This window comes from Oryctolagus cuniculus, chromosome 6, assembly GCF_964237555.1.
Source record: "Oryctolagus cuniculus chromosome 6, mOryCun1.1, whole genome shotgun sequence".
Classification (NCBI taxonomy): Eukaryota; Metazoa; Chordata; class Mammalia; order Lagomorpha; family Leporidae; genus Oryctolagus; species Oryctolagus cuniculus.
In genome coordinates, this window is record NC_091437.1 from 153478625 (window position 1) to 153504003 (window position 25379).

General features: G+C 47.6%; 1 long non-coding RNA gene across 31 annotated transcripts in view; it reads left to right on the forward strand.

Moving 5' to 3' along the window:
• Window positions 1–20989: 20989 nt before the first annotated feature.
• Window positions 20990–25379, forward strand: part of LOC103348133 (uncharacterized) — a 260857-nt gene continuing 256467 nt past the window's right edge. For 7 of the 31 annotated variants that reach the window (XR_011389555.1, XR_011389526.1, XR_011389527.1 and 4 more), the window contains exon 1: window positions 20992–21225. This is a non-coding gene — a long non-coding RNA (uncharacterized lncRNA). Of the gene's footprint in view, window positions 21226–21644; window positions 22432–25379 lie in introns of those variants that run through there. The other 24 variants (XR_011389524.1, XR_011389554.1, XR_011389532.1 and 21 more) reach the window with 16 other exon arrangements.

Consider the following 25379-nt stretch of genomic DNA (forward strand, 5'->3'; position numbering starts at 1 on the left):
GACAATGAGAGAAGGAGAGAGACAGAGAGAAAGGTCTCCCTTTGCCGTTGGTTCACCCTCCAATGGCCGCTGCGGCCGGCGCACCACGCTGATCCGATGGCAGGAGCCGGGTGCTTCTCCTGGTCTCCCATGGGGTGCAGGGCCCAAGGACTTGGGCCATCCTCCACTGCACTCCCGGGCCACAGCAGAGAGCTGGCCTGGAAGAGGGGCAACCGGGACAGAATCCGGCTCCCCGACCAGGACTAGAACCTGGTGTGCCAGCGCCGCAAGGCGGAGGATTAGCCTAGTGAACCGCGGCGCCGGCCACCATAGATGTCTTGATTTTTCATTGCGTGTGTTGGCTTGGTTCCAAGAATGAATGTCACGAGAGTCTCAGGAAGAAGCTATATTGGCTTGTATGACCTAGCTCCAAAAATTTCATAATGTCACTTTCCTTGTAGTCATAAGCCCATGTAGGTTTCAGGAGAGGGAACATTTTTTTGAGCCTACTTCTTGATGGAAGGAACACCAAACCACACTATCAAAAGAGTTGATGGGGGGCTGGCATTGTGGTGTAATGGGTTAAGCTGCTGCCTGCAGCGTCGGCATCCAATAGAGGCATTGGTTCATGTCCGGGCTGCTCATCTTCCGATCCAGCTTTCTGCTAATAGCCTGGGGAAACAGTGGAGGATGGTCCAAGTGTTTGGGCCCCTACTCTTGCATGGGAGACATGAAAGAAGCTCCTGGTTTCAGATGGGCCCAGCTCGGACCATTGTGGTCATTTGGGGAGTGAACTAGCAGATGGAAGACCTCTCTCTCTCCATCTGTACCTGACTTTTTTTTTTTTTTAAGATTTTATTTACTTTTTAACTTGAGAGTCAGAGTTACACAGAGAGAGGAGAGGCAGAGAGAGAAAGAGAGGTCTTCCATCCGATGGTTCACTCCCCAATTGGCAGCAATAGCCAGAACTGCGCCGATCCAAAGCCAGGAGCTCCTTGCAGGTCTCCTACACAGGTACAGGGGCACAAGGACTTGGGGCATCCTCTACTGCTATCCCAGACCACAGCAGAGAGCTGGATCGGAAGTGGAGCAGCCGGGACTACAACCAGCACCCATACGGGATGCCGGCACTTCAGACCAGGGCATTAACCTGCTGCACCATAGCGCTGGCCCCACCTCTGACTTTCAAATAATTAAATAAGTCTTAAAAAAATGAAAAATAAATTATTAGTATGTGTTTAAATATCCAGTATGAATACTTGGTTTGTTGTAGGTATTCAGCTCACAGTGGCTAGTTTACATATGCACATGGAACCAAGGGTGGTCAGACTCTCACGGAGGCCTTCAAGAGGTGTGCAAGGATTGAGTGACTTTCAAATGACCTATTTTCTGTTATCTGGGTCACACTTTTACTCACCTTACAAAAATAATGCAGAGTGTCTGTCTTGACATTTTGATTTCACAATCGCCCTCCTCTTTCCCCAGTTCATAACCCATGTCAATCATGAGAATCACAGAGACAGGCAACACTGTGTGGCATTGTTTAGCCACATCCCATTTGTCTCATGGCTGGGTCTTTCCAAACTGTCCTGTATGGCTTGGCCTCAACATAGTTTGTCTACAGTATGTGAAAGAGGATGTTACTGATAAGACAGGATGTGAACCTGACCTACTGTCAGTCAAATGGGAGGTTTTGGCACGGAATGTTCCTGAGTCACTCAGTCCAAGCTGCAAAGATGCCAGTAGTGCAGCAGGTCTTGCCCCAGCCCTGCTGGGTTGGGGCTGGAAAGAACTACCGACAGGAGCTCAAAGACAAGATGACCTTGCCCAAGGTCAGAGAGCAAGTTTGTGCCAGAGTTACAGACCAGAACAAACTTTCCCAACCCCAGCATTGCTGATGTCCAGGACTGGACGATTCTTTGCAATATGGGGTTACCCTATGAATTGAAGAAGGTTTAGAACATCCTTGGCCTCTACCCACCAATGCCAGTAGCTTCACCCTTCTCGCTTCTGAGAAATAAAAATGACTGTAGATATTGCCAAATGTCCCCTGGGGGATAAAAATGTCCCTAGCAGGTCTTCTACTTGCCTGTGAATCTATCCATTGGACAAGGGCTGGGTTGATGTCTGAAAATTAGATTAAAAAAATTAAAAATGGAAAAGTTTCCTGATATTCTCAGGGATGTTCATCAGAGCATCATGTATAACAGAAAAAAAGTCAGACGCAACCTAACCATTCATCCCCAAGCAATAATTAAGTAGCTCACTGTAGTTCAGTGACGTGGAGTATCATGCAACATTTACAAAGCCAAAGACACAAATATCTGCTGACAACCCTGAGTCTGCCCACAGAGGTGAAATTTCTGAACCAGCGTAACTGTGGAGAGCCTCCCTCGTTCTGGGGCATCCGTGCTGGTAAAGTCAGCCCACGGCTCGTTAACTCCAATCCTTAGGTGGTAGTTTGAATAGCTCTATAGACTCTGAGCAAGTCACATGACAAAGATGCACATCCCAGTCCAGTAGTGATCTAGCTTACAACAAATACAACTAACTTCACAGTCTGAGAACTTACTGTGCCTTTTAAACTTCCTTCCACTGGGATGATAAGAATTCCACTTCGGATCATTTTGCATTTCCCTTTTGCAGAAACTTTGGCTAAAGCATGGAGGTTTTGGGTCAAGTCCTCTGTAACAGTCAATATTTTTAACTTTCAAAAATGTCTATTTTGGGGCTGGTGCTGTGGCGCAGTGGGTTAACGCCCTGGCCTGAAGCGCCGGAATCCCATATGGGCGCTGGTTCGAGTTCTGGCTGCTCCACTTCCGCTCCAGCTCTCTGCTATGGCTTGGGATATCAGTAGAAGATGGCCCAAGTCCTTGGGTCCCTGCACCTACATGGGAGACCTGGAATAAGCTCCTGGCTGCTGGCTTTGGATTGGAGCAGTTCCGGCCGTTGCAGCCCTCTGGGGAGTGAACCATCGGATGGAAGACCTCTCTCTCTGTCTCTACCTCTCTCTGTAACTCTGTCTTTCAAATAAATAAAATAAATCTTTTTTAAAAATGTCTATTTCGCACTGTTCAACCTGAAGCATATTACCATGTTCATTTGAATGGGATTAGGAAATGGGCTGGTGAGAGGGTAGAATGAGATACATGCAAGTGTCCTAGTATGGGTGGCTCTGCAAGACACAGATATTGTTGAGTATACAAGTGTGTTTCTGTATTTTTAATTTTTTTATTTGAGAGGCATAAAGAGACACAGAGAGAGGGAGAGAGACAGACAGTTCTCATCATTCCCCAAATGCCTTCAATGGCCAGCAGTGGGCTGGGGTTGAAGCCTGGACCCTTGAAAGGAATCTAAGTCTCCCACATGAGTGGCAAGGAGCCCAATTACTTGAGCCATCACCACTGTTTCCCGGGGGTTGTAGTAGCAAGAAACCAGGGTCAGGAGTAGAGCGGGATTCAAACACAACTATTGCAAGTAGAACATAGGTAACTTAATCATACTTTCTCCTATATCAGTATTTTTGGATGGCAAAAAGATAAGCTATGGATCACTGACTGAAATTCACATTATAGTAAGACAAGAATAGAATATGAATGAAACAAGCCTATGTGTTCTATTGAATATGTATGTTTGTGTACATAAAACTATACATGTACTATGTGTGTGCAAATATTATATATACACAAGTATACACGTACTGTTATCATTTAAATAAGATTTGACTTCCAAATTCATGCAGATGTTTAAACCCCAGAATCATAAATTAAATCCTAGGAGCATGGCTTTTTTTTTTTTTTTTTTTTTTTTTTTTTGACAGGCAGAGTAGACAGTGAGAGAGAGACAGAGAGAAAGGTCTTCCTTTGCCGTTGGTTCACCTTCCAATGGCTGCCACGGCCTGCACGCTGCGGCCAGCGCACTGCGCTGATCCGATGGCAGGAGCCAGGTGCTTCTCCTGGTCTCCCATGGGGTGCAGGGCCCAAGTACTTGGGCCATCCTCCACTGCACTCCCGGGCCACAGCAGAGAGCTGGCCTGGAAGAGGGGCAACTGGGACAGAATCCGGCGCCCCGACCGGGACTAGAACCCAGTGTGCCGGCGCCGCAAGGCGGAGGATTAGCCTAGTGAGTTGCAGCGCCGGCCATGGCTTTTAATCTAACTAAAGTGCTTAGGAATTGGGTCATTGCTTTGGAAGGAATCTTTTGCAATGGGGTTGGTTATAATATCTGGTTTGCGTCCAATTACTCTCTCTCTTCCTGGTTCAATATATGATTCTTGCTCCCACACACTGGACCATTGCCATCCTCTGGCCTCACCAGATCTTGGACTGTAAACCTACAAAATCACAAGCCAAAATAAACCTCTTTCATTATTTTTTTAAGGATTTTGTTTTTATTTTTATTTAAAAGGCGGAGTTACAGAGAAGAGAGGAGAGACAGAGAGAGATCGATCCTCCACCCCTGGTTCACTCCTTAAATCCTGCAACAGCCAGGGTTGGACCAGAGAGGCCAGGAACCAGGAGCTTCTTCCTGGTCTCCCCTGTGGGTACAGGGCCCAAATATTTGGGCCATCTTCTGCTGCTTTCCCAGGCACATTAGCATGGAGCTAGATTGGAAGTGGAGCAGCCAGGACTTGAACTGGCACCCATATGGGATGCTGGTGGAGGTGGCAGCTTAACACACTATGCCAAGACATCAGCCCCAAGCCTCTTTAATTTATAAGCCATTTCTCTCAGTATTCTGTTGCAGTGAGGAAAGTTCACACACACATACACACAGACCAATTTTAAACAGTTAAGATACTGCATGTTATATTGGAGTTTCTGGGTTTGAGTCCTGGCTCCACTTTTTTAAAAAAGATTTATTTTATTTATTTGAAAGGCAGAGTGGCAGAGAGAGAGAGAGAGAGAGGAAGAGATAGAGAGAGACAGAGACAGAGAGATCTTCCACCTGCTGGTTTACTCTCCAAATGACTGTGCAAGGCCAAAGCTGGAAGCCCAGAACACTATCTGGGTCTCCCACATGGGTAGCTGGCACCTAAGTACTTGAGCCATCATCTAGTGCCTCCCAGGGTGCCCATTAGCAGGCAGCTGGATGGGAAGTAGAGTAGCTGTGACTTAAGGCACTCTGCTATGGAATGTGGGTGTCCCAAACAGTGATTTACCTGCTGTGCCAAATGCCCCGCCCCCATAGTGTTCTCTGCAGATTTCATCTTCCAGTATGTGGTAAAGCTTTCTTATGCCTCCCCCATAGAACGTGCAGCCATGAGGGCAGAACTGTGGATCTGTTTTGTTCATGGCTTCATCTTCAGTGCTGGGAACTGTGCCCGGCACGTAGCAGCTGCTCAGCACACACCTGCTGCATGAACATGAAGGAAGGAAATCATTTTCTTACCACTTCACAGTGTCGGATTCATTGCTGTGGCTTGGTGCTAAACACACCCACAGACTCGCAGGCCACGAAACCTTTAAAAGTGTCTGGGAGAGGCAGGGATTTGGCCTAGTGCTTAAGGCTCCTGTGTCCTATATCAGAGGACCCGAGCTCAACTTTTGGCCCCTCTACAGATTTCAGGTTTCATTCAGTCACTGGGAGGCAGTAGTGATGGCTCAAGTAGTTGGATCCCTTCCGCCCACAAGGGAGACATGGATAGAGTTCCTGCCTGCTGGCTTTGGCCTGGCCCAAGCCCAATCATTGAAAGCATTTGGGAGCAGATAGGAGATCTCTCTCTCCCCGCCCCCAACCTCTGTATCTCTCCTCTCAAAGAATAATCATAGAAGATTTTTAAAGTAAAAACTACATAATCAACGAGGGCACAGATAAAGATTTTTTTTTTGTTTTTTAAAGATTTATTTATTTGAAAGCGTAACAGAGAGAGGAAGAGACTAAGAAAGAGATAGAGAGAGATCTTCCATTTACTGGTTCACTTCCCAGATGGCTGCAATAGACAGGGCTGGGCTAGGCCAAAACCAGGAGCCAGGAGCTTCATCTGGGTCTCCCACATGGGCCCAAGCACTTGGCCCCTCCTCCATTACCTGGCCAGACACATTAGCAGGGAGTTAGATTGGAAGCAGAGCAGCCAGGACTCAAACCAGCACCCACATGGGATGCTGGCGCTGCAGGCAGCGACTTAACCCACTATGCCACAGCACCAGAATCATAAAGATCTTCCTAAATAAATAAAATTTTGAGAGGTACTGATGAGCAGTTCTTCCATTTCACTGATGAGAAATCGAGACAAGAGCAAGCATGTAATTCAGTTCACAGGAGCAGCAGAAACCAGCTGCCCCCTTTCCCAACACTGCTAACCACAAGCGCCGTCTTTAGATAGGCGTTTTCCCAGGAGCCAGAGAATTCCATGATCGCAATTTAAAAGCAATCGGCTTCTTTGTGTTTGACCAGTGACAGATGGACGCATGGTTCTGTTTGCTTGAGATAAACTGAGTCGATCCAGACATCAAAGACTCCATACCCGACAGGCCAGTCCAACCAGCTTATGATATTCAGGGTTGATGTCAACACATTAAAAAAAGTGATAACCCAACTCCATTAATCTTGTCTATTTATAAGGAAATGCTTCTGTTTGGGAGAACCTGTGCTTCTGGTTCTGGAACAAGAATTGCTCAATCTGGACCTCACTGTGGGGCCAGAACTTAGATCTTCCCTCTGGCTTGGGTTCCCTGCAAGGCTGAAGGACATGGGACATCATCCTCTAGTTAGAGCTGGAAGCATCTAGCATAACACCTGATACCGAGAAGGCTCTCAAAAATACCAACTGAGGCCGGCGCCTCGGCTCAATAGGCTGATCCTCTGCCTGAGGCGCCAGCACACAGGGTTCTAGTCCTGGTCGGGGCGCTGGATTCTGTCCCGGTTGCTCCTCTTCCAGGCCAGCTCTCTGCTGTGGCCAGGGAGTGCAGTGGAGGATGGCCCAAGTGCTTGGGCCCTGTACCCGCATGGGAGACCAGGAGAAGCACCTGGCTCCTGTCTTCGGATCAGCGCGGTGCGCCAGCCGCAGCTCGCCGGCCGCGGCGGGCATTGGAGGGTGAACCAACGGCAAAGGAAGACCTTTCTCTCTGTCTCTCTCTCTCACTGTCCACTCTGCCTGTCAAAAAATAAAAATAAAAATAAAAATAAAATACCGCCTGAATGTAAATTAAGCAAGCAAACAAATAATTTTCTAAAATATTTTGCTTCATTTTACATATATTGTAGTGGTTGCAGTTACGGATTCCGTTGAGTGAGGCTGAGCAAATTAGTGAAGCCTTTGATGCCTTGGTTTCCTCTTCTATAAAATGGAGCTGATAACAGTGTTGACCTCATGGGTCAACAATAGGGAAATATGCAGAAAGCCTTAGAACCGCACCTGGTACATGACGAACTCTGTGAGCTTTGCTATACCATCTTCCTTGCTTCACCTATTCATTTGTCCAACCAACATGTACTCAGGTCCTACTTTGAATTCTCAGTTCTGAGCTGGCTGTTAGGAATAAATGTATGAGGTCCTTGTACTCTTGTGACCATCAGCTCTCAGCTGGGAATGAAAATTAAGAATCCACAGACCATTGAGACACAAGTCTTCACTATTTTCTCAAAGAGATGCAGGACCGCTCCTCCAACAGATTTTTCAAAACTAGTTAAGGATCACCATTGTTATACATGGAAGAATAAAATTCAATAAACTTCACACACTGTGGCAATTGCTGTACTAGAGTTTTGTACAAGGCACAAAGAGGTCCTTACTGGTCCCACGCCTGCCTGCCAGTGTTTAACGTGGTCTCCAGTAGAAGCTGGTCATCTTCAGCTTATGACAGCATCTTAGTGCATCCTCAAGGAGCTGAAAGCTGCAGACACGCATGGAGAAGGGAAGAGAGATGGGAAAGACTCCCAAATATAGCTTTGCTCTGGTTTCTAGAAAAAGAAACAAAGAGATATGAAATCTCCATTCTAAGCAAGTCTTTTTCTCATTTGACTCCTAACAGAAAGGCAAGGTAAAGGATATATGCGTTTAGAGTCAAACAGACCTGAATTTGAATTTTGGTTCCCCCTCTTACCAGCTGTTGGGAGTATGAGCAAATTGTAACCTCCTTGAAGTCTATTTCTAAGTCTATTTTCTAAGTCTATTTCTAAGTCTATTTTCTAAATGCTAAGTGGGGCCTCATGAAATAATATTTGTTATGTTTTCCATACAGGGTCTGGCTTAGATAGATTGATAGGTTGTATCATTTAGTCATCAATATTTATTTTCTCTCCATTCTTGCCCTCCTTCCCTATGGGCAAAACATATTCCTGTGCCCATTGACTTTGGGCTTATCTGTGATAATCCCTTTAACCAATGGACTGTGAGTGGCTATGTCAGATACCAAGTGTGAACAGAATCTTTAAATCCATGTATACGGGTTGGAATTGTCTCCCTGCTCTCGAACTATGCTGTGACAACAACGTGTCCCATACATGGGCTCATCCACTGGCTCAGACCCGGTAATGAGCAGACACAATGAACCAAGCTGAGCACAGCACAGTGACATTGCACATCTGTGAGCAGGAATGCAAATCGCCAAACACAGAATTTGATACTGTTAGTTGTTTTGGCCAAAGTTGACCTGTACCTTGACACATAACTTATGCTTAATATCTGGTTTTCTCTCTAACCAGGAACAACACGGGGGATTTGCCATGAAATATTTGAAGATATCTGGGCTCTGACATTTAAACTGTTAGAAAAAGCTTCAACTATAAAGACAGTAGGGAGTTAGATGGGGCTTCATCGGAACGTGTGCTGGAGATGACCAGCTGTACAGTAAGTCCATGTCCTGTATCTCTGGGCGGGCACACAGCAATGTCACTAAGTTGTGGCAAATGGAAGGTGGATGAATATAATGGGGAGTCACTTCCGGGTCTGGCCCCTGCCCCATGCTCGTTTCCCCATGTTTTTACCCCTTTAGGCTGATTGGAATGTTGACCGCAGGGTGACTTGGAGGCTGCACATTGGAGACACAAAGCTGTCAGTCATCCACCTAGAGTCCTGAATGGCTGCCTGCAAGGGCTACCTCACCGCTGGAGAATGTGCTTTGCACTGTTCTTGTCAAAGATGAGCACAGCCAGGCATTAGTTACAGCAGATTTTGTTCAGTAATCACTGACAGGAAGGGCAAGAGCTGAGCTTCACTGCTGTCTGTGCAGAGCCAACTGGGCATTCTAAATGGAGGTTGGAGATGGGAAGGAATGGCAAGGATTTGAGATGAGTCAAGGGAGTGAAAACTTACAGAAAACAGGAAAGGCAGAGGGGATGGTCATGTGACTGAGACTGGGACACTAGACTGTCTTCAGGGGTTGGCTGGAGAGAAGAGGAATTCTTTTGGCAGCCTTGAGTTCGTTCAAGCAGGTGCATTACTGTGGCAGGATCATCCTAGAGAGGTAGTCCCCAGGTGTTTAGGAATGAAGCTAGTGTTTGCTCACATCTTTACAGGACAAGGGCAAGGTCCAGTAAGAAGGCTCCGAGGAGCCGGCCACACATTGGCCATCGAGGGAATCTGTGTTACTTCTACAGGGTTTGTCCTATCAATTTGGAAATGAAATCCAGGAACATACATGGGGACAAACCAAGGTATTAAGTGCTGATAATCCTTAACACTGTTGGGTAAGAGCTTACCATGAACCAAAAGCTGTACTACACCTCCACACAGCCTCTGGAAAACCCTATGATGTCAAGGTTATCATTCCCGTGTTTACATACATGCTATGAGTAAGTTGAGGATCTGTGTGTCAATAACTTTTTTACGACAACATGCCTGGAGACACGCCGTACCTGAACTAGATCATCTTGGCTCCAGATTCAGTGCCGTGGCCACACGGCATCGATTTCTTCTGGTCAGCAAATTTGGAAAGACCTGTAGGTGCCAGGTGACCTGGTTTGACCTAAGACTCAAATACAAAGACCTAAGACACTATAAGGAAAATATTCTATTTCTCCAGGGACCCTGGCCTGAGCATTCACTGAGTCTAGATATAGGGGTGGATAAAACTCAGAGGAGTCAAGAAAGATGGCCCCCTCCCCTGCGCCCCCCACTCCCAATCAGGGCTGGACATGCAGCAGCCAGGGAAACTTGGTGGGAACTGGCAGCTTGAGCCTAGAGGGACCGGTTAATGTTTAATCATAGATAAGCCATAAGATTCACACAAGACAATTCTTTTCTTTAACTGTGTACATTGGAGGACCGCTATTTCCCCTCCAAACAGAGAAATCATAACAGGGCACTCAAAGGGGACAGTTAAAGCACATGAGGACATCCCAAAAAGAACCAATCCTAGAGACTTGTGTACAGAGGAAAGAGACAGCAGACCTAGTTCTGGTCCTGGGCGTGGCCTGCAGCTATCCTATGACCTCATACAGGTCAATTTCTCCTCTCAGAACTCAGGTAAACAGGTTCAGCACGGAGGTTTCTGGGTCTGTTTTAGCTCTGATGGTCTGATCACTGGCAGTTGCACATGGAAACCAGGTTCTGTGGAGGCAGATCCCTCTGTTAGCATTCTTTTCCTCTCTGGCAAGGGAAAGTGAAATAAAAGGGATGGGCTCTGCTCCACAGACACGCAGCAGGTCACAGCATCACGCAGCTGCAGACTGTGAGAGCTGGAAACGGTCATCTCCTGGGGGATCTTCTCAATCACAGATAAGGAAACAGAGCAGAGAGGGGAAATCACGTCCCTAAAGGCACGGAGCTCTACACTAGCAAAACTGGACTGAGAATTCTCGTTTCGATGCTGACCGCAGGCTTATTGCACAACATCCTGCTGCTTAGGTATTGGAGAAAGAGTAGAAGAGACTGAGCCTTTCTTAAGTGCTTGCTACATGTCAGGCCTTACCTTAGGTTCTGTACCTACAAATATTTAATGAGTTGAGTGCTAGACCTTGGGGACAGAGAAATGAACAGGACAGACTAGGTCCCTCTTTTCTTGGTGCTGACATTCCAGCGGGGGGAGCGGGAAGGGACAATAATCCATACACAAATAACAAAATATCCAGTTGTACAGAGGGCACCTCTCTACCTTGTCTTTGCAGGCTATCATTGGTTCCAAGAGTTGGCTAGTTACTTCCCTTGTCTTCTGTAGCAGTGACTCTACTGCTGGTGGGGGACAAGGATATCCCTGAGGCACAAGCTCACAGTCCAATGAAGGAAATATACAAGTGTTTGAAAAGTACCTGGCTTCTGGCTGGCCTAGCACTGTGAGGTGGGGGCACTTGGGAGATGAGCCTTCGGATGAGAGCTCTCTCTGTCTCTCTCTGTCTTTCAAATAAGCAAAATAAAATACAAAAGGAAAAGAAAAGGAAAAAAAAATCCAGTCATACTATCAACACAGAGTGAGATTTCTGTTTTCTCCTGGAAGGAAATTTCTCTGATCCAGTCAATCTAAATTTCAGACAGATTAAGAGATTCATAAGTAAGACATGAAACCCTTGAAACACTTGCAATGAAAACACTGAGTTCCTCCGGTTAGGATGCTCTTCAAACAACAGAGCGCAAGCAAACTGGCTGAGACAGGCACTGCGCACTGACGGACCCAGTTCCTAATCCCTTTCCTCCTTGGCTTCCGGCTACAAAGGTCAAAACATCCAAATGTGCTGTCCCAACGTCACTCAACACCAGCAGAAACCATGTGGCAGTCCAGTCAATGAGTCTAGAGGGGACAACTCTTGACTGCTGTTTTTTCTAGTAAAAGGATCTGACTTGGCTGAGGTCATTCCTTTGCTGTAGTCCCACTTTAACCCTTAATGTGATGTCTAAGGCTGCAGCAGCCGCTGTAGCACTCAAGAAAAAGGACAGGGATATGCTGCTCTGACAGTATTGAGCCACAGAACCATTGTCCAGTAGCTTCCAGGTTATGGGCTATTGAGAAATACAAGCCTTTATTTGTAGGATTTTCTGTTCCCTATAATGGAAGCAACTGCCTCAAACAACCACAAGAAATTGGGTTTTGCCTCTTGCTTAAAATTTTTTAAGTTTTTTTATTTTCCCCCCAGCAGCTTTCTAGTAGTCTTTCTCTCCAACGCTATTGGCCAGAATTGGATTAGTCAGTCCATTCCTGAACTGATCACTAGCAGGGGAGGTAGAATCACATGCTAGGCTTAGCCTGATCACTATGTGGAATGGATATTCAGGCATCAACCAAAGTACACCCTACCGAAAGTAAATGTGATCACAAGGTGAATAATGACTTTCTAAATATAAAAACAATAGAGATAATTCACAAATTAAAGGACTGGTAGATAGAAGCTTAGTGAAATTAAAGTGTGTTTGTAAAACCACCCATTACAAACAAAAGGAAAAGGCAAATACGACAAAAGGAAGAAATGCTTGCGGCATATATGACAAATAAGGTACCAACACCCCATAAATCACTTCTGAGAATGTACCCTAAGAAATCACTAAAGACGCATGCAAACATTTAGTCACAAAAATGTTTGCCTAAGTACTGTGTTTAATGATGAAAATTTGCAAGCAAGATGAATTCCTTGCAATAAGGCACTAAGTAAAATACTAAACAAACTTACCATGGAATGCTATGGGACTATTAAAAATAATATTGCAGAAATATATAGACTTTCATGAAAAGATTATTGTCGTGTATTATTAAGTGACAAAAGCAGAGCACAAGTAATCCATTTATTTTGATTCTGTTTTCCCAAAGGAAATTGTAGGTGTGTGTGTGTGTGTGTGTGTGTATCCATGAGTATCTCAAAAAGGCATATATCTCAGAATTAATAATGACTATTTCTGGTGGATAGAATATTTCTTGAGTTTTTTAAAAATAGAGGGTATACATTGCTTTTGTAATAAAAAAGAAATTAAGAAGTATATATAACCAACTTAATTTTGGGAACAAACCTCAAAAATAAAAGAACACCTCAAAGGAAAAGCAGTCAAGAGACATAAGTAAGCTGTGTTCATTAAAAAATGTTTAATGAGCCAGAAAATAAACGTGTGAGTGTTTATTCTTGGTAATAAAGTAGCATTCAATTACAACAAAAATGAGATGCCTCTTTCTTTTTTCCTCTCCATTAAACTGGAATGTTCTCCTCCAAGAAAGAAGCACACCTGGATAGGGCGTGCAGGGAAACGTGCGAGCTCACAGGTAAAACTCTTCCTAAAGAACAATTTATCAAAACGTAGAGACTCAAAATGTTCATTCACAAATGTCTGGGCATGACTTTTTGGATATGACCTCAAAAGCACAGATGACAAAAATAGACAAGTAGGGTTTTACCAGACTGAAAAGCTCTGTACAGCAAAGCGAAGGATCAGCAGAGTGAAGGGACAACTGGCAGAATGGGAAAAAACATTTGCAAACTATGCATCTGATAAGGCATTATGTTAAAAATATGTGAGGAACTCAACTCAACAGCAAGGAAACAAATAACCCAGTTGAAAATGAGCAAAGAAGCGTGGGCCTCATGGCACAGTGGGTTAAGCTGCAGCCTAGGATGTCCCCATCCCATGTTGGATTACCTGGTTCAAATTCCAGCTGCTCCGCTTCTAGTCTGACTTTCTGCTAATGTTCCTGGGAAGTAGCAGATAATGGTTCAAATAGCTGAGTCCCTGCCATCAATGTAGGTGACCCAGACTGAGCCCCAGGCTCCTGGCATGAGTGTGGCCTAGCCACAGCTGTTGAAGGTACTTGGGGAGGGTGGTGATCTCTCTGTCTTTCTCTCTCTCAGTCTCTCTTTCAAATAAAAATAGTTCCTGGCTTCAGACCAGCTTAGCTCTGGCTGCTGTGGCCAACTGGGGACTGAAGGAGCGAATGGAAGACCTCTCTCTCTCTCGCTCTCTCTCTCTCACTCTCTGCCTTTGCCTCTATGTAACTCTGCCTTTCAAATAAATAAATTAAAAAAATAATAAAAATAAAAAGTAGAGAAACTGAAATGAAGTCTGGCATTTAATTAATAGCAAAGTGCCAATGTTGGTTTCTTCATTTTGACAAACGCCCCATGGAAATGAAAGATCATAAGAACAGTGGGGTGTGGGTGAGGGGTATGGGTAACTCTGTACTATCTTTGCAACTTTTCTGCAAATCTAAAATTAGCCCCAAATACCAAACTTATTTTAAAATCTGAACAGTATGGATGTTCTTCAAAAAAATTAAAACTTGGATTGCAATATGATTCAGCAATTACACTTCTAGGATGTATTCTCAATAGAATAGAAAACAGGGTCTCAAAGAGACATCTGAGGGACTGGCACTGTGGCACAGCAGGTTAAAACCCTGGTCTGCAGTGCCAGCATCCCATATGGATGGTGGTTCGAGTCCCAGATGCTTCACTTCTGATCCAGCTCTCTGCTATGGCCTAGGAAAGCAGTGGAAGATGGCCCAAGTGTTTGGGCCCCTGCCCCCGCCTGGGAGACCTGGAAGAAGCTCCTAGCTTCGGGTCAGCATAGCTCTGGCTTTTGCAACCATTTGGGGAGTGAACCAGTGGATGGAAGCTAGCTCACTCTCTTTCTCACTCTCTCTTTCTCTCTCTCTGCCTCTGCCTCTCTGTAACTCTGCCTTTCAAATGAATAAATAATAAATACACCTTTTTTTAAAAAAAGGTCTCTCCCTCCTTCTTTCTCTCTGTCACTCTGCCTTGCAAATAAATAAAGGAAATGTTTAAAAAGAGAGAGACATTTGGACACCCATGTTCAGAGCAGCTATTCACAATGGTGGAAACAACCCAATGGTTCATGGACGGGTGAATGGATAAGCAGAATGTAGTACATGATCAAAATGGATTATTATCCAGCTCTAAGAAGGAAGGGGATTCTGGCCCATGCCAACTCATGGATACACCTTGTTCATTAGGCTACATGAACATAGCCAGGCACAAAAAGACAATGCCTCAGGATTCGTCTCACACAAGGTAGTGAAAGTGGTCCGATTCATCCGGCAGGAGAGGAGAAAGGTGGTTGCCAAGGGCTACAAGGGGAGGAGAAAGAGGAGCTCCTGTTTCATGGGTACGGAGTTTCAGTTTCACAGGATGAAAGCATTCAGGAAAGGACGGTGGACGGTTTCACAACAGCGTGAATGAACTCAATGTCGCTGAACTTACATGACACTTGGAATGGAAAGTTTTATGTTATGTGTGTTTGCCACAATTAAAGAACTAAATTTTTTTAAAAAATCTGAGACTTTTAGTAGCATGCCCAGGGTCACAGGGCAGCAACAGGACTGAAAGCCTGAGTGGTCTGATCAAACTGGATGCCCTTCCTGGTGCTCCACACTGTGATGGGAGAGAGTAGACAATGAGAGTGGCTCCAGGAGGTGTCCATTCACTGCCTGAAATTCAGCCATTCCTGGCTTCATTGTACTTTAGGGACACTGGGTTGTAGGGGACACAGGTGGCTTATCAAGTCCTGGCTCTGCCACTTGCTAGTTTGTCCGTCTGCTTAGCCAAGGTCAGTGACTTCTCTGGCCCTGATTTATAAGCGATCTCAGCTAGATGGCTGTTCAGAGGCTCAGGAAGACAAGCCTGACTGGGTAGTGACTGGAAGTGATTGGGCAGGGCTGGTGCCAGCATGACCATGAGTCCTAGAGGAAGAAGACATTGTTGGAAGTATTGAGGAGGTACTCAGGGAAGAGGAGAGGGACCTGCATGGCAGAGGACAGCTGAGCCCTCAGAAGCACATTGTAGGAGAAAAGAAAAGGGAAGGAGCAGGCACAGTTAGATACAGTTAGATGGGGCCTGGTGAGAGTGGGAGGCAGAAGGTTGCACTGCTGAGAGACTGTCAGTGATGGGGGGAGACTTGGATTCAGGAGGTCCAGCTCAGGGGTTGCAGAGTCCAAGAGGAGGAAGAGATGGAAGCGATGACTATGAGTATGAAGATGACTGAATGGGTGCATCTCCAGAACATAACCTCTGGACACTTCAAGTGGTGGGGCCTGTCCTGTGAGACCAGTAAGAAAGAGGATGAGTAGCCAGTGTTGTGGTACAGTGAGTAGAGTTGTCACCCATGACATAGGCATCCTATATGGGTGCCGGTTCTTGTCCAGGTTGCTCCACTTCCAATCCAGCTCTCTGCTAATGGCCTGGGAAAAGCAGCCACAGACAGCCCAAGTGCTCGGGCCCTGCCACCCACATGGGAGACCCAGATGAAGCTCCTGGCTCCTAGCTTCACATGGCCCAGTGCTGGAGTTGTGGCCATTTGGGGAGTTAACCAATAGAAGGATGACCTCTCTAGCTCTGTTTCTCCCTCTCTGTGATTCTTTCAAAATAAATAAATCAACCTTTGGAGAGAGAGAGAGAGAGAGAGAGAGAGAGAGAGAGAAGGAGAGAAGGGGAGAGAGAGAGAGAGAGAAAGAGAGAGAGAGAGAGAAGGAGAGAAGGAGAGAGAGAGAGAGAAGGAGAGAAGGAGAGAGAGAGAGAGAAGGAGAGGAGAGAAGGAGAGAAGGGGAGGGAGGGAGAAAGAAGGAGAGAAGGAGAGAGAGAGAGAAGGAGAGGAGAGAAGGAGAGAAGGAGAGAAGGGGGGGGGGGGAGAGAGAGAGAGAGAGAGAGAGAGAGAGAGAGAAACGCAGGCTTGCAGAGCATATTCTGAACACAGGTAGCCTTTGCCTGCCCCTGCTCCATCAATGCTGACTCCTCTTGGCCCTCTCATTTAAAATAGGCTCCCAGCCTGGTGCATCTATTCCTGCCTACTACATCAATCACTTCCCCAGAGGCTGATGACAGTGCAATTTGTATCTCTTCCCACAAACCAGGGACATCTGTAGCCATCTGCCCGCCCGGTTGTTGAACTCAATCAGTCCGCAATCAAGGGTACCCCATTTCCCACCCACGTCTGCACCCTCTTCCTTTGTCTCTCTCCCAAATGAATAGTACCACCAGCCCGCCAGCACCTGGAAATCAGAGATGGTTCCTCCCTCCCTCCCCAGATGGCTTTACCTTGTGGATTTGTTCTCCTGAGCCTTCTTTGCATCCAGCCCTTCCTCCGCACTGTCTAAGTGACCACTCCCATTGTTTCTCACGAAGGTTTCTGCTGCCACCTCCTAGCTGGTCTCTTTGCTTCTTGCCAAGCTCTACTGACATGCATTCTTTATGACAGCTGTGGGAGCTTTCTAAGGAGCAAAACAGCTTGAGTCCCATGCCTGCTTGCAGTCTTTAGCGGCTTCCCATTTTATCGAGGCAAAGGCTAAATTACTCAGCATGGAATTCAAGAGATCTCAGGATCCAGTCTTTTCTTCTCTGCTCTAAACTTTCACGACTTTTCCAACAGTGACTCATACTCTAGCCGTGCTGAAACATTTGTAGTGTATCACACTCCACGTGGACCCAAACACCCCCTCTCTCCTCTTTGTCAGACTGGAAAACTCCAACTCTATTTTTCAAGTTTCAACCCAGGTCCCACCTCCCCTGGTATTCTCTGCCCAGTGGACGCTTCTTTTTGTGCTTCGACCACAGCCGGCACCCACCCCTTTTCATTCTGCTCCCAGACTATCCAGGACATGCATTCATTCATTCACTCACAGATTCTACATGCAATCACTGAGCTGGTGCTGGAGATGACATGGGCAGCTCCAGATGGACGTATATGGTTCTTGTCCATTAAACCAATAGACAATGGTGATGCCACTGTTGGCCTGTCTGACTGACTCAATAAGCCTTTGCTGAATGACTGATGGTCTTGTTCTCCTGTGCCTGGAGACCTTTAACCTGATTGTGCCCCATTCCTGGAACACTTCCTCTGGTCTCTGTAGCTGGCTTCCTCTTGCTGGTTAGATCAACACCCCTCTTGCTCCATCCCTGTCTGGTCCTTCACCCAGATCTACTGTCACAACAGAACTGGCTGCTGTTGAAATGACCTTGTTTATCTATCTGCCTCTTCTCCTTAGAATCTGAGCCTCTTGAAGTGGGCTCCTTGCTTCTCTTGTGGTCCATATAGTTCAGGTGGTTTGCACAGTGCCTGGCATAATAAGTGCTTGGAAATCTTTGATAAAGGAATGAATGGATTTCGTAGATAAGGAAGCAGACACAGAGGAGGGAAAGACTAGCTCTGAGTGTGAAATTACTTAATTATAGACCTTATATTAAAAAATCATGGGAATTGTGGTGAGAGAATGGACAGTGGCAATTCAAAAATAATAACACAATCAACTAGGCTAGGGGGTGAAGTCTACAGAAATGGGAGAAAACGTGCTCACGGCAGAGCCAGAGATTGCCTGCCATCTGATATGAAGAAATCAACAAAAAAAGCACCATTGCGTCACTCTTTTCTTACCACCTCCCTTCTGACTCTTGGTAGGATTATTTAGGAAACAACATCTCTCATGTGGTAAAGGAATATTTAAAGTTTAACAGGTCCTTCAGCTTCATGTGAGCTTCCTTGTCTTCTATTACGGGAAAAATTAAACATTTTACATTTTAAAATAGCAGCCATAAGGTATTAAAATTTAAAATTTGTTATTAATATAAGGAGAACAGATTTCATGTACCTCATAAGTCCAATTCTAAGAAGATAAATGTATTTCCCCCTACTCTCTCCCTCAATCCCTCTCCTTACTTTCTTTAAAAATTTTTGAAGATATTAACATTTTAAAACAAATTTGTTTATCTTATCTGTTAACGCTGCATCCATTCATATATCTACATAAAAATCTACTTATATGTATCTATGCCTTTTAAAAAGTCTAGGCTTTATGTAATATTCATGAAAGTTATTTCAGGCTGATAAAATCTGTTTTTGTTTTCTGTGTTTTTCTGCATAGCTTTAGCTTTTTATAATGTATAAATATTGTGTCACTTTTGGAAGAGTAAGTGATTTAAAAATTTGGAAGCTGATACAGCAAAATGTTCTTTGTAGGTAGTGCTATTAAGATATTATTTTTAAAACTTTACTTTTTCATCTACTTGGAAGGCAGAATGAGAGAGTGAGGGGGGAGAGAGAGCGAGAGATCTGCCATGTACCATTTCATTCTGCAAATGCCAGCAGCAGCCAGAAGGCAGGAGCCCAGAATTCTGAGTCTTCCGTGTGAGTAGCAGAAGCCCAAGCACTTGATCTATCATCTGCTGCTTCCCAGGATGCATTAACAGGAAGCTGGATCAGAAGCAGAGCAGCTGGGACTCCAACTGGCGCTATGATAGGGATGTGGGTGTCCCCAGCAGCAACTTAACCTGCTGCGATGCAAGTCACCCCTAAAATATTATTTTCTCCTTTGTCTTTTTACTGAAAAAAAAAATTAATTCTAACGGAGAAAGTTTTAAGAAGTAAAAACGTGAATCTAAGACCGGTGTAGTAGTGTTAGAGACCCAGAGAGCAGGTACTGTCACCATGAAAGCTGAGTGAGCCCTGGTGAAGGTTCCTGCAGTCAGCAAAGCGTTTCAGGGCAGCAGCTAACAGGATGGCTGGAGTCCCATCCCTAGGACCCAAGAAGTGGGACTGAGGTTGCCACTGGAAGCGGGGTCTCCCATGACATCTAGCAGGAGAATGACTTCCCCAATATCACAGTTGTGGGTTTCTGGGTTTCCTGCTAACGTGCGTTCTGGGAGGCAGCAGGTGATGGCTCAAGTACTTGAGTCCCTGCCAATCACATGGGAGACTCAGACTGAGTTCTGGACTCTTGGTTGGTGTTGGCATGGCCTTGGCCCTCGTGGGCACTTAGGGAGTGAACAAGCAGATAGGAGATTGATTCTCTCTCTCTCTCCACCCCACCTCATGTCTCTGCTTTTCAAAAAAAATAAAGAAACTTTCAAATCATATTTTAAAATTCTCCACCGCACCTGAGAAACCATTTAAACATATCCAAAGCAGATTCTCCCAGCTTCTAGAAGCCCCTGCACCGACTCTGAGATTCGTAGTCTTCCTCACTCCCCCTCTTAAAATGTACATGACAATTGTAGCCCAGGGGCCTGTCTAGTCTCCCACAGCGCCGGGACCACAAATGAGTGTGGTAACAGGTGGTAGAACAGCATTGGCTGAAGATCGCTATTTTTCAAGAGAGGAGAATTATTCGCATGGGAGAAGGAGAAACTGAACCGGCCACAGCGGGAGGAGACAAAAGCCCTCCTAGGGGCAGAAATGATAAAGGATGCAGCAGTACTGGGCAGAGAGAAGATGCTGCCTTCGCTTCCGGGATCCTGAAATCACTCATTTGTGTGTCCGACTTCCTTCCAGTGTCTGCCTGGGGTTCATCTTTCACGCCCCTTACCCACGGCCTAGCAAGGTACCCGGCTCCCAGTCGTGGTCAATAAATGCAGAGCTCGGAGGAGGCAGCGTCTTGCAGACGGAGCTTGTGTCCCGAACGCAAGATGAGCACACCCCACGCGGGAAGTCCGCGTCCTCCTGCCCCCTCCCCCCACCACCTTGGAGGGCCTGCTGGGCCTTCCAGGGGGCTAGTTTAATAATGTGTGGCTCAGCTCTAGCCCCGGGTTGGGGGAGCTGCGCAGACAGGTGGTCGTCTGCGCGCCTTTGCAGCTCAGCGCCTGGGGACAGCGGGAGAGGGCCAGGCAAGAGCGAAGGTGCGCGCGCCCCTCCCCAGACTCGCGGATGCTGAATGGTACCCAGAGGCGCTCAGATCACCGGCGACGGAGCTCAGCCAGCCGTCTTCTGCGGAAACTAAACCCACTTCAGAGCCCTGGTGCTTCGATTCACTAAACTCGCCATCCCCATCTGGAAACTGGCAAGAAATCCTTGGCTCCAGGACTCTGGGAAGGGCTGCGGAAAGCGCAGGGCAAGTGCGAGCGGGCATCACCGCAGGGTTCCCGAGGGCTTGGCAGGGCCCGAGTGTGAGCGCAGCGAGGACCCCAACCCCCCAGCCCCAGCCCCAGCCCCGCGCAGTGTGCCCTCCCCCGCACCATCTGGGTCCTCGGCGCCCTGGCCCAGGCCCGCCCGCCTCCCAGAGCAGCCCTGCCCGGCGTGGTGCCCCTGCGTTGCGGGGACAGCGGGTAGAGATGCGTGCGCGGCGGCCGCAGCGGAGCCGGCGCGCGGGGACCGAGGACGCACGCGGCCGGCCGGGCGGCGCGCGCTCTCCCTCCCCCGCGGCCCGGAGCGCGAGCCGCCGTGACGTCACGGGCCACCCGCCAGCCCCGCGCTCGCCGGGCAGAGCGCGTGCGGCCGCTGAGCACATGGGCCCGCGGGCCGGGCAGGCTCGGGGCGGCCGGGACGAGGAGGAGCCCCGAGGAGCAGCTAGCAGGCATGAGCCTGGGCTCTCCCGGCACCCGCGAGTGGATTTCCACGCGGACAGGAGGTGGGCGCCCGGGTGACCCTGGAGACACGGCTGGAGCCACCTTCCAGTAAGTTCCAATTCTGCCCTCCGCTTTTCTGGAAACTCGAGAGCCTCGGCCTTCGGGCAGGGATGCCGCCCTGGTGTCGTTGGAGAACGGAGAGGGGCTTTTCGGATTCCGTCGTGCGTGTTAACCCAGCGCGTCCCATCACCACGCTCCAGGCTGGCAGCGAGTTTGGGCGTCTGGGGAGGGGCGGGAGGGGGCGCGGGTGGCACCGAATGGCCCGCGCCTGGAGGTGATTCTGGCTTTATGCACTTGATCAAAAGCGTATTACCTAATCTCTAAAAATAGACCCCACTCCAATCAGTACCGACCTGGGGCCGCAGATGCGGTTTGGAGGCCCCTTTTGTGAAACTAGAGGTCTGTGAAGCCTGCGATGTGCCCTCCATCCTTGGCCGTCCCTCCCCTCCCCCCCCTCCCCAACCCCCTCTCCCAGGGCTGGGTGAAGGTGATTTCCGAAAACTCAGTAACTGGTGTGTTTTGAAACTTTCTCCCCTTTTGCATTGCATTTCTGGCGTGGCTGGGTGCCCGTGCACCCTCATCGTGCTAGTTCCTTCTGGATGGAGTGTTGATTGAATTAGGTTTATTTTCCCTTGGCTAATGGGCTCCTATTGATGCCAGTGTTTGTGGTCTGGGTGTAGACTTTCAGGAAGCACAGCCGTGAGGCTGTGGCTCCATCTCGAATTTTCCTGGTAGTCTGCAGGCCTGGACTCTTCTCCCCTTGTGTTGAGCTCCTGACTTCCGACCCTGCCAGGAGATTGGGAGGGCTCAGAGACAGGAGGGTGAGGCTTGGGGTTTGTTTTCGAGAGAGGCTGGCGGCCCCTTCCTGCCCCCTCCTCACCCCCTCCACTCGGTCAGCCCCGCTGTTCCCCGGGGCGGTTTGATTGCTGGAGAATTGCATGGACAACACGGCTGTGTGTGGTGGGTAGATGGGTGGGTGGGGTCTGTCTGCCGGTCTGTTATAGGATGTTGCTGACCCATTTTGCATAGAGGCAGTGACAAGTTGAGGCTTGTTCCCCTGACGCAGTCCTGTGGTCATAGCTCTTCTCTCTCAAGCTGTAACTGGCAGACAAGGGGGCTGCATGGATCCTTGGACCCCCGTGTGGAAGTTCCTGAAGGGTTTGTTTGGAGAAAACCCTCCCGAGAGCAGCAGGCTCATCATGGCTGTGAAAATCCTGCCGGCCTCGCCTCCACTATGTGAGTTACATCTTGGAGGTGAGGACCTGCCTCGTGGTCTCAGGCACTGGCACCAGGGCCAGACCGGAACTTCACCCAGGGGTCTGGCGCTGGGGAGGTTGGTGGGTGGGATTGGGGGCTCCAATGCTGTGCCCTAGGACCCCCAGAGGCAATTGTTGCTGTGGTCGCCTCATTGTTCTGCCTGGTTAAGGGGGGCTTTTTTTTTTTTTTTTAATTGTTACTTCACCTGCCTAGAACATAGAATTTTGCATGAACAGCTTCTCTTGAAAAGTAGAAGTCAGTTTCTTTTTCTGATCGATTTTCCTTTTCTTTTCTCTTCTGCCGCCTCCCCCCTCGAATGCCATCTGCTTCCGGGGCTGGAACTTTGCTGAGTTGGGAAAGCGTTTTTTCCTCTGGGTTCTGGAATATCTGACCCCCACTAATTTGTGTGGCTGCTGGTCTGCAGGCCCTGTGGATTCTTGTTGTCCCTGCTTCTTCTTGAGGGGTTTTCTGTCCCACGTGGTGGTCAGGCAGGACTCTGGACCCTGTGTGCCAGGCCGGCGCCTCCTGCCCTCCTCCCCGCCTGCAGGACTCTGGACACCTTTCCCTGACAGCACTGCTAAGGAGTGGCCTGGAAAATAAGGCACCTTTCCTCTCTGTTCCTGAGTGCGAATGTCCCTGGGTGTGCTCAGACCAACGGCAGAGCTGAGGCTCTTGGAGCTTTGCTGGTCTGTGTTCTGTTTTTGTTTTCTAAATATTTATTTGAAAGGCAGAGTGATGTGGTGGTGGTAGGGTGCAGAGAGAACTCTCACTCTCTGGTGGTTTACTCCTCAAATGGCCACAACAGCAGGAACTGTGTCAGGCCAAAGCCAAGAGCCAGGAACTCCACCCGGGTCTCCCATGTGGGTGGCAGGGACCCAAGTACTTGGGCCATCGTCCGTTGCTTCCCGAGGTGTGCAGCAGCAGGAAGCTGGGTGGGAAGCAGAGTAGCTGGGATCCGATCCAGTCGGCACTGCAGTGTGGGATACAGGTGTCCCAAACCGAGGCTTAACCCGTTGCACTGGGGTGCTCGCCCCCGGTTCATGTCCTTGAGAGGTAGCCAGAGGACTGCTAATTGATGGCTTTATGTAGCTGTGTATTTTAGACGTCAGATGGGCCCTTCTGGATACTCGGGCTTTTTATTTTCTGTTTCCTATCATGGTTGATTGTGGACCTGGCATCCTTCCCCCTTCCCCTAGTGCCAGTTAGTGATCTCCTTAAGAGACCAGGACCTCCCGTATGTGTGCCTGATGGCTGTGATGGACCCAGAACATTATGTGGAGTAAACCTGACCTCTGATGGGTCCTATGGACAGTCACGTTTACGTCTTCCCTGAAGTCCAGGGAGCACAAGGCCTGACAGCAGCACACTGCCAAATGGGTTCCTTCTGTAGGAGCCTCCTATGTTCTGTTTCTGGCTCCAAGCAATCTAATGGACTAATAGCAGTAATAATAACAATAACTAGTAATACCAGTATACAATGTAGTACAATTGTACTGCATCAGAATTCTAGGAGGGTATTTTAGAAAATTCTTGGAAAATGAAATTAAAATATAAGTTGAGGGGCTGGCATCGTTGCACAGTGGGTTAAGCTGCTGCGTGCAATGCTGTTCTCCCATATCAGAGCACCAGTTCAAGTCCCAGCTGCTCTGCTTCCGATCAAGCTCTCTGCTAATGGATCTGGGAAATCAGTAGATGGGAGACCCGAATGGAGTTTCCGGTTCTTGGTTTCTGCCTGGCTAAGACTTGGCTGTTGCAGCCATTTGGGGAGCAGCTCAGCAGATGGAAGGTCTTTCTCTCTGTCTCTCCCGCTCTCTGTCACCCTGCCTTTCAAATAAAGAAATAAATAAATCTTACAAACAAAATAAAATGTAAGTAATTTGGATGCTAAAAATTTTGGAATCCATTTTTTTTCATAATACTTTCTGGAAATCATGCAAATATATGGATTTGAAATTTAAAAAAAATTTATTTACTTATTTGAAAGTCAGAGTTAAAGAGAGAGGGGGGAAAGAGAGAGAGAGATCATCCATTCACTGGTTTATTCCCCAGATGGCTGCAATGGCTGGGACTGGGTGAAGCTAGGAGCTTTGTCCGGGTGTAGGAGCCCAAGCACTTGGGTCATCTTCCTCTGCTTTTCCAGGCCATGAGCAGGGAGCTGGGTCAGAAGTGGAGCAGCCAGGACTTGAACGGTGCCCATATGGGATCCAGTGTCCCAGGTGGCAGCTTCACCAGCTACACCACAACACCTGTGCCTGGATTTGGATTTTTTGCACCAAACTGAATTTATCTTTCAATGCAATTTTCCAAGAACTTTTTTGAAGTGCGGTGTGTATCAAGGCAAAAATGTTCTTCACATTTAAGCCTCCTACAACCCTGCAAGGCAGTTACAATGCCCAGGAATGGTGGAGTTCTTGTGTATAAGGCTTGGTTCAAAATGCTTTGTTTATGTCACCTCATTTAGTCTCCCAATAATCCTGTAGGACAGGATTATTATTATGATTTTGCAATTGAAGAACTGACATCTCAGAGGTCAAAATTGTTGTCTGGTAAGCGTAGGGAGCTGCAGAGCCACTGGGCTTTGGGCCAGGCCCTCTGCTCCCCTGAGCCCACTGTAAAACTCAGGGGACAGTAAAAATGATCAAGCAAATAACACTTTCTGGCCTTGAGTAGGAGGATCGAGTGTGTCCTTCTCCCTCCTACCCACCTCGGGTGCACATAGAAACCTGGATATCTTGCGTGTCAGTGCCGCTTGTTCTGTCTGCCAGCATTGTCCACTGTGGTGGAGCAGACCAAGACAGAATGGCTACCCTGCTGGGGAAGTTCTCGGCTAGGGGTCTGGGGAAGGGGTCCTCTGAGGCCTCTGGTAAGAGGTCAGAAGCCCCTGGTGTGATGCAGAATCTATCGCCATTTGCAGAAGGCTGTATCCAGGCATCCCGCTTGATTTG